This window comes from Rhodnius prolixus, unplaced genomic scaffold, assembly GCF_049639745.1.
Source record: "Rhodnius prolixus isolate KJV_2025 unplaced genomic scaffold, Rpr scaffold_4, whole genome shotgun sequence".
In the NCBI taxonomy this organism is placed as follows: Eukaryota; Metazoa; Arthropoda; class Insecta; order Hemiptera; family Reduviidae; genus Rhodnius; species Rhodnius prolixus.
The window spans coordinates 43,184,736-43,197,120 of record NW_027411614.1 but is presented as its reverse complement, the minus strand read 5'-3'; the positions used below and the strand labels follow the sequence as shown (position 1 = coordinate 43,197,120).

General features: G+C 34.4%; 1 protein-coding gene across 3 annotated transcripts in view; it reads left to right on the top strand.

Moving 5' to 3' along the window:
* Positions 1-12,385, top strand: part of peb (zinc finger protein pebbled) — a 166,281-nt gene that overhangs the window by 97,060 nt on the left and 56,836 nt on the right. Inside the window, exon 1 of one of the 3 annotated variants that reach the window (XM_074131010.1) lies at positions 428-627. The exons of the other annotated variants lie outside the window; for them this stretch is intronic. The gene's annotated coding sequence lies outside the window, so the exon portion shown is untranslated. Of the gene's footprint in view, positions 1-427; positions 628-12,385 lie in introns of those variants that run through there. 3 annotated transcript variants of the gene reach the window in all.

Below are 12,385 nucleotides of genomic sequence, written 5' to 3'. Positions count from 1 at the left end.
GTATGTTTGTTAGTCGCCTCCGTCCACGACACCTAATTGGTAGTTGGACGTTAAGCCCCGCCTGAAAAAATAGGCGATTACTTTACTTTACTACTTTACCATAGCCAATCACCGCGTCAATGGCCGCTGAATTGAATGAGAACAATAAATTTTTGCTCCAAAAAAAAAAAAAAAAAATAAATAAATAAAATCATTTCACCCACCATCTTGAATTCATTTAAATTCAATGATTAGTTAATTGATCGGGTTTTATTTAGTAATTAAATTTCAATGTTGGTAGTACTGATGAAAGCATTATTTATGGGCCAAGTCGATAATGATTGTTTCATGTATAGAACCCCTTAAAAGTGGCATAATTTTTAATCAGCTAATAATTAAAAAAAACAGTTCATGGTAACCAATATGGTATTGGTTACCATGAACTGTTTAATAGTTTTTATTACTGTATATTTTTTGTTTTATTTTAAACGTACATAAAATTATTTATTAAAAATAACTAAAAGTAAGAAGTGAAGAAAATAGAGGTGATAATGGATAATTATTGAGAGGGACAGCTGATAAGGACTGGAACAAAAAAAACGAACCAATTAAATAATGGGAATATGGCGGCGCAGTATTGATAACAAGGTTGTATATGAAACTAACTTACATATATACGTGTATTTCCATACTACTACGTAATATCTAGCCAACTATTGCTCATTGTACCTAGTAATAGACCAGTTTTCCTTTCTAGAGAAAGAAAACAAAGTGGAAAACTTAAGTGAACAATAACACTCAAAATGAAAATTAATTGTAAAGAAGAAAACTTAACACGGAATCGATTTTGGCGGAAAGTGTGGTTCACGATCTGGAAATTTTTTATTAACGAATAATTTACATGTTAAACTTTCAGCACCACCACCATAGCTGGCGTCTTTAGTATGGACATCTGCCGAATGGATGGTACCTAGCATATGCAGTCTTGTAAGATGCTAGAAGCTAGAACAGGTTCCATTGCTACTTTACAATTAGAAGTAGCTGGCAGAGAGAAGTTTCAGTTGCTGCAAAAAGCAATAAAAGACTCGATACTACTCTTTTACCGAACACTTATCCCAGAAAGACGTCCCAGATATAGGTTTTATTTACAAAGAAAGTGGTCAAGCTGGTACCTATAACACCAGCTTAAGTTTTGTCTAAATTACCAGAATAAGGAGATTCAAAACCTATTGGGAGTTAAGGAATAATATCCGGTTCCAGGATAGGCATGGATTCCTTTCAAAAGAAGACATTCAAAGACAGGACGCCAAAGTTTACTCTCTTTTTTTATTTTCCTTAATTTAGTCGGGAGCCAAATAATAATGTCTGATAACTGATTCAATATAAATCAACAGTCCAAGCAAATAATGGTTATTATCGTAAAAAAAAAAATTATTGGTGATAATGATTTCAAGGTAACCAGTATGCTATATAATTATCAAATTAAGCCAAATAAATAATATAACAGTATACCTGCTTTAATGTAATTTAGACAAAACTTATTATTCATAGATAAATATCTTACGCAATGAAAAGACCCCCTGTTAACCTCAAAATGTTATATTTTCACATTTAAAAAGCGATAAGTTATAATAATTAGTAGTTAAACAAAAAAGATAAATAAATAAACTAAATGAAAATAGGTGAATGTAGATTTGATTTTTTTTAAACCAATTTAAATTGGTTAAGATGTTCCAAGAAGATTCTGGAGTGGTAATGGAGGATCTTTAGGAATCACTATGTCTCAGCCAATATAGTCGAACCTTGGCTGCTCTCAATTCCAGCTCTGGGAGGGCTTGTAATGAATAATCAGAAAGTGGAAGTTAACACTTTATTTTGCTGCAAAGTACAATCGCATCTATGGACCATAGAAGACATAACTTGCTAGCGCTAAACTTCATCGCCAGTAGTTAGAGGTGTTTCCAAAAATAGAAGGCATAAGGAAGAAATGCTTTGGTTTTTGGGGCTTGAGAATGAAGAGAACCACCTCAGAAGGATTGGTATGAGGAGGTAGCGGTACTGCGAATCCAAGTTCAGCTTTCAGAAGAAGCTTAAAACATATTTTCTGGAAATATTGCCACACCACATTACTTCCTCCAAAGTGCGGAAAAATTATGTTAAGTTTGTGGCTTCAACAAAGCTTTGTTTTTACTTAAGTAAAGCTTAAAAAAGGCAATATATTTGGCAAGCTCCTTCTTAGTGCTTCTTAGTATAAACGTACGATGAAGGACAAGATTTGTTGATCCTCTACCATATTTCGCTGTAACCATCAAAGGTCTTAAGAAAGAATTACAGTATATTTATGACAATAACGAGAGAAGATGGTCAAGGGAAATGAGGCTTGAGTATCCGAAAACCATAGCGATATATATATATATATACACGATTTGGATGTGAACGAAGCCTAATGTGAAGGATGTCTCAAGAACTTGAGCTCATTAATAGACAGGAATGAGAAGTGAAGGTTCATGCAAGAAAAGCCAAAAGGACACTTCATCCTCTCGTCTGGAATCGAAGCCACTCTGTTCTAAACAAGAAAGGGATCTTCAGAAGTATAATTAAAGAAAAACTCATCTAAGGATCAGAAACCTGGTTAAAATGATGCTAAAATTCTATGGAGTGTGTTCCCGAATAGAGTGTGCGTTCGGTAAGCAGAATAAGAAGACGTGGAATGCCTTGCACTCAGTGGAGACAGGACAGGAACGTGCTTGGTGAGAGGACTGGACTGTTCGGGACTGTTGGAGACCCCCAACTTGAAAGCAAGAAGAAGCGATCCCTTGGTTTAGCGACAAAGTCCAGAAAAAGGAAAAGGGTCACGCAACCTTTATTTCGACAGACTTTGCTTAGCCACTGACACAGGGAATTCAGTGGACAGCTAACAGCATGTAGCTCCTGTAGTACATTGTTACGAATAACGTACAATTTATATTTTATATACATTCAATGCACAAGAACTAAATCAAATGACCGTTATTTTATTATTTATACTAAAGTAACGTATTTTTCCACGTATTTTTTTAATTTGATTGGTCAAATATATATATATTTAATCCCTTCATTTTGGAGTAACAATTTTTTTGGAGTTCTAATTTATTTTCTGTTCACAAACATTCCAGTCTGCTATTGGTTGTTGATTGTTGAAAATAGGCCACGCCCTGATTATTATTTAGTTTAAAATTTGATTGTTAAATAATTTCTAGACCCCCTCCACCAGTTTACGAAAAATAAAAATTGGTCTGGCTGATAGAAAGAGACTAAGAATAGAAGGGACGTTACACCAAACTGAAGGACACGAACAGGTTGAAGGTAGTTCTGGGCCAGTCAGTCCAAGGGTCATCTAGGAAGGTCGTCCCTTTTAGTGTTATACTTTTTTTTTTCCAGCGATCCTTTTCTATTACTATCCCTACAGGTATTTTTAATCTTCTTTTGTGTGCTGGTTCAATGGATAAGGGATGGTGAACTTCCCAGGTCATGACATTGACTCGTTGTAAAGGGAGGAGCATCAATGTGTCCGGTCCAGTATGCAAATTATATAGGGCACTATAGGGGTCACTAAGTTCAGTCGATATGGTTAGGTTTTACGTATTTTGATTAGCTTAATACTCACAACGTATTTCTAATAACTGAAATTGGTAAAAGAAATATTAAGCATTTAATAAATTCAAATTTTACCTCAAATATTTTTGAGTTCACAAGTTGAGTTTGCAAGAATGCTGATTCCTGCGAAGGATAAGTGAAATAAAACGGGTTTGGTATTGCATTCAATGCCACATTCGGTTTATAACAACAATTTACAACTTAAAAGAAAATTGGACATACTTACTTTAAAAATAGTAGTTTAATTTAAATAAAAGCTTGAAATGAATAAAGGATTTGCTAAGACATAAAGAATGGAGGAATCAGTAAACTTTAAAAAGTAGTATAAAAGGTTTCATTTATATAGAAAGGTTATAAACATTAAGAAGACAAATAAAGACAATCTTAAATCGCAGGTAATTTTTTTTGGGACCGACTTGCATTGTGACTTTACTTTTTGTCTAGGATATGAAAGGATTTCTTTTGGGTAAAATACAAGATTGTAAATTAATTATAGAGAAATATTGGGAGGGGGCCAGACAAGCTTACGGAGTTACCCACATTTTCAATACTTGGATTAAATCTTGAATTCTATTTGTAGTCCTCTTTCAAATTCCCTTCACGGTTTTTGTCAAGTTAATAAGTTTTTATCAAAAACTTATCCTTTCCTTAATATTAACTTTTCATTGTCCCTATTATGTGAAAAATATCTAGGATCAAATAAGTTAAACTAAGGTGGTGATAATCCTTAAATTTCAGTTGATTTTTGGATTTGTGGATGTTCTGTCTTCTGTGGATGGTCTAAGATTGGAAATTTTAATCCAATGGTGTTTCTTAAGTTAAGCATCTCTTGTTCCCATTTATTCAAGATGGAGATTCTAAAATAATTCTTGATTTCCATAGAATCCAAATTGAAACCAGAAATATTTGTTTCGTTTCCTTAGCTGTCGATATGTTTTTCGTACTTTCTAATGTTGTGTATTAGTAAAAATGTTACGAGTTGTTGGAAGAAATTAGAACGGGATATTCTCAGAAGTACACCAAGATCTTGAAAAAAGAAGACTAGAACAATTCCACTTCCTCAAAGAGCAAAAGTCTTGAAAAATAAATTAAGTGAATTGCTGGAAATTGGTCTTGAAATAGTGCTTCTATGTAACGGCCAAATTATTTAGAGAAAGATATGAGCCCTCATCAGTAATAAGTGGCGTGGATAATACATTATAAACAGACGGGCAACAATAAGCAGATCAGCTTAATGTCGAAGGTTGAATCTAACGATTCACATAGTCACGTATACTGGACTGACTTCCTAGCTTTGGGTACAAAAAAATGATGAAATTTCTGAATGGAATTTGGATAATAGAAACTGATGTACAGCCTAAATATTTCGCGCATACCTCAATCATTAGATCATGTACAAAGAAAATAACAAAATCACTGGAATTGTTGATGACAGGCGTAATGTTATAACCTCTCTACAATTAATTTTAGAACCCTTAAAACAACTTAACCACAATAAATTTTTTTGCCACATTATCAAGCCTTATTCGAGAAGGCAGCGGCGGCCACAGTCTGCTATCCAATTGTTACCACAACAGAGTGTAACCTCCACACATCGTATTACCCATAATATCTCATATTAAACAGAATCTTGAAGGATGCGAGATGTTTGTTAATTGGATAAAAACGCAGTTTACTAGAAGTTAATTGGACAAACCAGAGGTCAATTAAAATAAAAATATACTTTTTACATTTTTTATTGGTGAGTATGACGTACTTAAATTTTGTACAAATATGGAATGAGATATTTTTAAATTCTTCATTACAAATGCCTGTAATGAATGTTCAAATTTAAACTTTTGTCGTAATTGAGGACAAAACATAATTTAGCAATGTTATTTAAAAGGTTATCCATTTTAATTATTAATTGGGAAAAATAGTTTTTCTTGTAAATGTCTAAAATGTTTTTGTTTCAAGTGATAAAACAAATTTGTGGAAATAGAGTTCTTTTAAATTTTCCCCAACTACGTTCCTTGAACTATATTTTAACGTCAATTAAAATTTAAGAAATGTCCCTTGAGTGCGGGGCCATTGGCCAAGCGAGCTATTTGGTGCAAAAGGCCTGCTGCCTCCCCTCCAAGGAGACGACATTGCACCCCTGTTTTTCCTGTTCTGCCGCCGTTAACATCAGACCACCTCTGGCCACCCTGTCACCGCGCCAGTTCCTTAGCTACAAAAGGTCAACTTCCTACTTCCTTACATACTATCTGTAAAGTCTATAAACACTATTTTTATATAAACAGGTTAAAGGTGGTATGGTTCAATAAAATAGATCGACCCGCACTATATGGAGGAAAGCCCTCATGGGAATTGTAACGTTGTTCTAGACCGAACTCACCTCTTTTTTGGTGAAAGGGGGGGTCTCTCTGATAAGTAACATTCAGGAAGAAGTTAGTGGGCATTTAAGACTCGATCATTATGGCAGTTGATAAGATACATCCGCCTTTAGGCCCGCATTCTCTCTCTCTCTACCTACTTCTTGTAACCTTTCCTAACCGAAGTACTTTTTATGCAAAAAGAAATTTCTTATTGAAAAAACGGTTATCTGTCGACTAAGAGTGCAAACTGTTAACCCATAGGGTCACAAACTGTAACCAACCAAATCATATCTAATTAAATTAAGTTTTAAATGTAACTATAATTTCAAGAAGAAAAACCAGAGCTTTCATGTTGAACAAGAGCTTTTAAGTAGAAGTGTAACCATTCTCTTAAGATTCTCTGAGGAAGTATTGTGATCATTTTAAATTTAGTAATCGAGTTTAGGTTTATTTCGATATTTTATTTGAAACATTTTCTAGGGCAAATCGATTACTTTGCAGAAATGTGTGAAGGGCTGGGATAAGCTCCCTTTTAAAGTGCAAATATTTGTCAAGTATAGGTACCATTACTTAAATTACCTTTTATTAAGTAGAAGTTAAAAATTTCAAATTTGAAGCACCAATTTCTCACCCCATAAAACAAAATTTATTGCCTCGACTTTTACCTTTCTTGAGTTCTTTCTCAAAAATAATTCTTTCTACTTTCTCTCAAACTCCAACATACTCATTAACTCATTACACACACACGTACAAAATCTATAATTTTATGTGAAACAGCTCAGTCTTGGCTCTAAAGTACGTATCAACTTAGTGTAACGTACCGGTTCTGCAAAGCTGTATAATTTCATCTACTAGTTAAACTCTTGGTTTAGACAAGTTTGAGCCTGTCTATTGTTTTCAATGGCATCCATTTTTTTTCTTGTTTTTATGACCTGTGATAAAAGGTTCTTTAGTCTTCTGTTTTCTTTTCTGTACAAAAATAACTAAGTCACGCTCGACAAAATAAGCCTAGAAGGACGAAATGGATTTGTTCTATTCTTTTAGCAATATCGTTTAGGATTAGCCTAAAATAATAGATAAATAGGGTATTAAACTCCATTTAGATTTTGTGTACAGGAAGTGGTTAAAATGTTCAATGTAATCCAATGCCTCCTTTAAGTTACAATTCCCTCATTGTCAGTTAACGTATTATAAGAAAAAAGAAAAAAAAAGCTAAACAAAAATCTAGAATAAAAATAAAAATTTATACTAACAAAAGGCGGTGTTTACACCATCTTTTTTGTTGTTGTTGAAATTTCTCTTTAATCTGTTCAAAGAATGGTTGATTATTACAAGAGAGATATTGGCACGTGATATACGGTACCAGGAGAGGCGTGGACACTGTAAGTGAAAGTGCTTCATGAAAAGAGATATTTTGTGAGGCCAGTGATATATATATATATATATTTTTTTTTTTATTCATGTCACCAAATTATAATTGTAAACTGGCGAACCTACTACTACGTGAAACCATGTCACATACAGTCAGTAGTTCTCTTCAGGGACCATATACATCCACTATAGCTCTCTAAAGAATACTTTCATTCCTAATTGAGGCGTCTTATAAGTAGTTCACTGGTTATTATAAGAAATCAATCAATAACCAAAACAGATAACCAGCGATAGTTTTTAATTTAATCCATACATTAAAAGATCCGCTCGTGTAGTTTTCAATGTAATACCGACAAGATGAAGAGCTCACATAACTGGCTCTTACCACAGTTTGCGTGATACAAGTTTCTTTAAATTCATATGTGCGCAAAAGTCTCTAGAATTTGGTTATTATTTAATCCTTAATGTTTTATTTTTTTTTATTTAAGGCGCGTAAACATCTGAGATCATTAGCGCCTGCAGCAAACGTTCTTTAGTTACAGATAACACTTTCCATCACTAGACGTTGTGGTAAATCTCGAGGAAGAACAAAAAAAAAATCTGATGCGATTTACCACGCGGAAATCCATGTGCTAATCACTGAGATAATCCATTCCTCTTTTATCCTTATCAATATTTAATTGGTGATAAGTTTATAATTATTGGATGGAAATGGATTTTTCCAGTGGACACACTAAGCTAACCATCCTCAGGCCAAAAGTTTTTCTTCAATAAATTTTTCACGAAAATGTTTTTTTAAAATAAAAGTTTTTGAACTAATTGTGCGATAATTGTTGCACCAAAAGTTCCACGGAGGAATTCTCAAAAAACTATGGAAAATATGGCGCAACAGAAAACTTTTTAACATATAAAATTAATTATTTAAACTACATGAACTTTGTAGGCATCATTCTTCTTATCCATTCTAATCTTGCTGTGTTAATTTATGAACGCGTGGGTATGTGTGAGGTAACATAGGAGATAGTACAGACCAGGGTTCCTAACCACACAACCATATGGTCCCTCTGGGGACCCACAGTAAAATGCTGAAAAACTAGAGGGCACAAAATACTAAATAAAAGAAAAATATGTCTTTGAATGGTTAGTGAGGATCCAGTCTGCTAGGGACATCCAAAAAAACTCTTAAGAACATCTTGTAGATTTACAATTTGTTATTCCTTCCTCTCCAGAATCGTTAAAAAAGAAGTCCATCAAGTTTTTTTTTTTGGATTTGTAATGAAATAAAAGAGTGGTGCCCTTTGGATTTGATATCAATACACAAAATATTCGAGACTGCACTAGTCTGGGCATTTCTTTTTGATGGAAATTCGGAGCAGATCTGTACAATATTTCAAGATGGCCACCATGGTATGATCAAATTGAACTCTATTCAGCATTGTATTCAAAACTAGTAGTTATATCGTTCAGTTGTCTTTCACGATCCATCAGAATATATTCCAAATCTAACCTTCAACCTGTAGGGTTCCTGCTTAGCGAATTTCTAAAGGAGATCAAGGTTGGGGTGCTCCTAGATTGTAGATTGTATAGATAGTTTGTCTGTTAATGAGCTATATCTTGCTTTAGTTATCCCTAAAACCAAATAAGTTGCTTATATCACTGCAGCTTCTTTGAGTGTTTTGGGATGTTGGTTTCAGGATTGTTCCTGTTTTATAGGCCGCAAGGACTCTAAACTCCCGGAAAAAAAACCTTCCCTCTATAGAAAGGCTAAAGGTTATATTAAAAATAAAAATTATTGCGATATTGTGGTTGAGACCTTCAATTTTTTTCAGACTATAAGGTTCTTTTCTCAGTAAATAGAGAAAAAAATGATTACGACAATCTTTATTTTTCTCAAAAAAAAAAGAAGTTGACAGAACAAACATCAGAAGACAGGTTATGTAACTGGAAAACTATACATACTTTGCTATGTATCTGCATATAGGTATATTTAACGTAATTGATAATAGATATAATTTAGAGGGTTATAGTTGGTAGTACTTTTTTTGTATTGTTCTCACGGTGTATTCTTTGAAATGAGTTTGATACTGATGGAGGCCATACAAGAAGAGGAATCCTGAGTGGTGGGGGAAGAGCGTTATCAGGTGTCGGTCAGTGTGTGTGTGTGTGTGTGCATGTTATCTGTATTTTTACTGCTCATTGCGCTCATCGGGCCGTATGTGTGTCTGTGTGATGGTTTTGCATGAGAGATACCAGCATTATCACAATAATAACTTCTAGTCATACTAACTCCCCTTACATTGTTACTTTAAATACTTCATAGAAATAGAATATTTCATCCTTTCAACAATTTGTGTAACTCCCCTTTTTCTATGGGAGAATATAGATATTACCAGGACAGAGAATATTACAAAAACGGTTACCTACAAGTAATTATACTAAAAATCACAAACTAGACAAACCAATAAGAACATGTATTAAATAAGGGTCAAGGCAATACAAAACATCGTATCTCGCCATAAGGCCAAATTAAACAAAAATGGGTACACATCTTTCGCTTATGTATTACATCTTGTAGAGCAGGGAGGGTCTTCAGCATGTTTACAGATTTAGGAACCTTGGAGCTCATGGTTTTCTTGAACGAACCTTAAGTAGCAGATAAAATAGTTTATAAAAGGTTTTTTTTCCTACTCAAATTCGCAAAATTATTCCCTGTATCTTTAATATTAAGAAGACAATGAATAGTGAAGTAGCGAATCAGGTTTGATTTTATTTATTTTCTAGAATACATTTTATGAATAATTAACTTTTATATTTTACAATAATTGATGCGTCTTGATTGGTGTATTTGAAGCATGTGGCTTTTACCGAATTTCAAGATTTTTATTTTTTACAATCAACGGCCTTTTTATATCCAATTTACATTAAATATTGTAATTTTCACTAAAATATCATATTAATCTAATATTTTAATAAGACAGTCCACTACCCCCGTACCTACATGAAAAATTCCTTGTGTAGATGATTTCCAATGCACTTGCAATTTGCCTGAGCAAATAGTGATCACTTGCGGGAACCCAGGTTGAAGATCCTGTTGAAGAGGTTGCCTGAAAAAGACTTATATAGACACAAAACTGTTCAGACTGTCCAGTCACTGGAATACTGGACAGACTTCGCATTAAAAAAACGAAATAACACGGGAAAGACCTGAATAAAGGTAAATACTACTGCCGTAGTATTCCACACCACTAAACCACAATTCCACCACAATTCCACCTGTGATAGACAAAGAAAGTAACAAAAAAACAACAAATTGCATTAGAAGAGGGTACAAAAGAATTAGCTCGAGTGATCAGCGAACAGCGAATTCCAACGCAGAGATCACGAGTTCGAATCCAGCTGCTGGCCCTTAGATTGTATCTTCTTACGGGAGCTTCTTACAGCTCACTGTTCTATGATGAAAAGTGTCGCTTGAAACGAGAGAACACTGTCCGGAGTCCATGGCAGTGCTCTGAAAAAAGCTCCGGGCGCCAATATCCTCAGATAATGACGCGCCTTAAATCATTATAAAAAAGAAGAAGAAGAAAAGTCACGGATAAACTAAATGAAATGATTACACAATAAACACTCAATGAAGAAGGCAATGGCAAGCGGCCATTGCAGTCATCTCTGTGTGGTTTATCCTCCTCTCACGTTGCACTACTCCGAACCCATATCATCCAGTGATGAAGGCACACATCCTAGCGGACAGTTAGGCAAATGAAATAAAAAGAAGAAGAAGAAAAGTCACGGATAAACTAAATGAAATGATTACACAATAAACACTCAATGAAGAAGGCAATGGCAAGCGGCCATTGCAGTCATCTCTGTGTGGTTTATCCTCCTCTCACGTTGCACTACTCCGAACCCATATCATCCAGTGATGAAGGCACACATCCTAGCGGACAGTTAGGCAAATGAAATAAAAAGAAGAAGTTGTTTTAAGTGATTACACCTAACTTTACCAGAATTGAAGACAAAAATTATGTTATCATTTATTTATAAAGTAGGCGAGGTATTTGGAATTTATGGGGAAAAAAACCTGTTCCAAATCAATCGACCAATCGTTCGCATCAAGATTCGATTCTGACGATAGCATTACTGGAACCTGCAATTGGGGGAAAACCTTTAACTAATCATATCGATTTACTACCTCTTTAGGTACCCGTATTCACACACACCCTGGAGACAGAGTGATGGGGGGTCTCTGTATCGTCTCTGTATTTGTATCTGCATCACCATGGGTCTCCATGGTTACCTGTAATATATAACTCATTGGCATTTATTCACTGGCTAGATATTTTACCCGTTTGTTTCTTTAGGGGGGTTCATCATTTTATTAAATAATTTTATTATTTTATGATTTCATTCGAAGGAGTTTGATTGCTTATTAGAAACCTTTAATTCTCCTTCATTTCTTTCATCAAGTAGATACAGACTTTTAAGTTAAATTACAATTTTTTGAGTACTTAATGACGCCATAGATCAGCTTCAATTCCATTTCTACGTTCTTTTACTGTGTAAGGAACGTAAGGGGTTGCCATCACACAAAATCTTAGATATTAAATTTTCCCTGTTAGAAAAAGTGATTTTTTTAGTTGTTTTTACAAAATTCCATGAAAACAGAAATAATATCTCAAACCCACTTGGAGATCAGACTGTGACTTAGCGATCGAAAAGTGGAAACACCATTTTGTTGATAGTATTCATCACTTTGTTGAGATTTCCTCTTTCTTTTAAACTTGGAATTATTTATTAAACATCATTTCTCGGAGAACTCGTTTTGGGGCAGTTCTAGGAATATGTTGGGCGTGGACTTCCTCAGGTGTTACTTTATTTGTCTTCCCTAGTGACAACTCACGCAACCAATTATGTTCTAGATAAGGTGCTTGATACTTTTTTTTATGGATAACTGTCATCCGCCAGTAGAACTAAATAGGGGGTTCTTCCACAGATCCTCTCTCTAGTGGTGGCAGGCAATGCTCCACAGGATTCCCAAGAGTCCT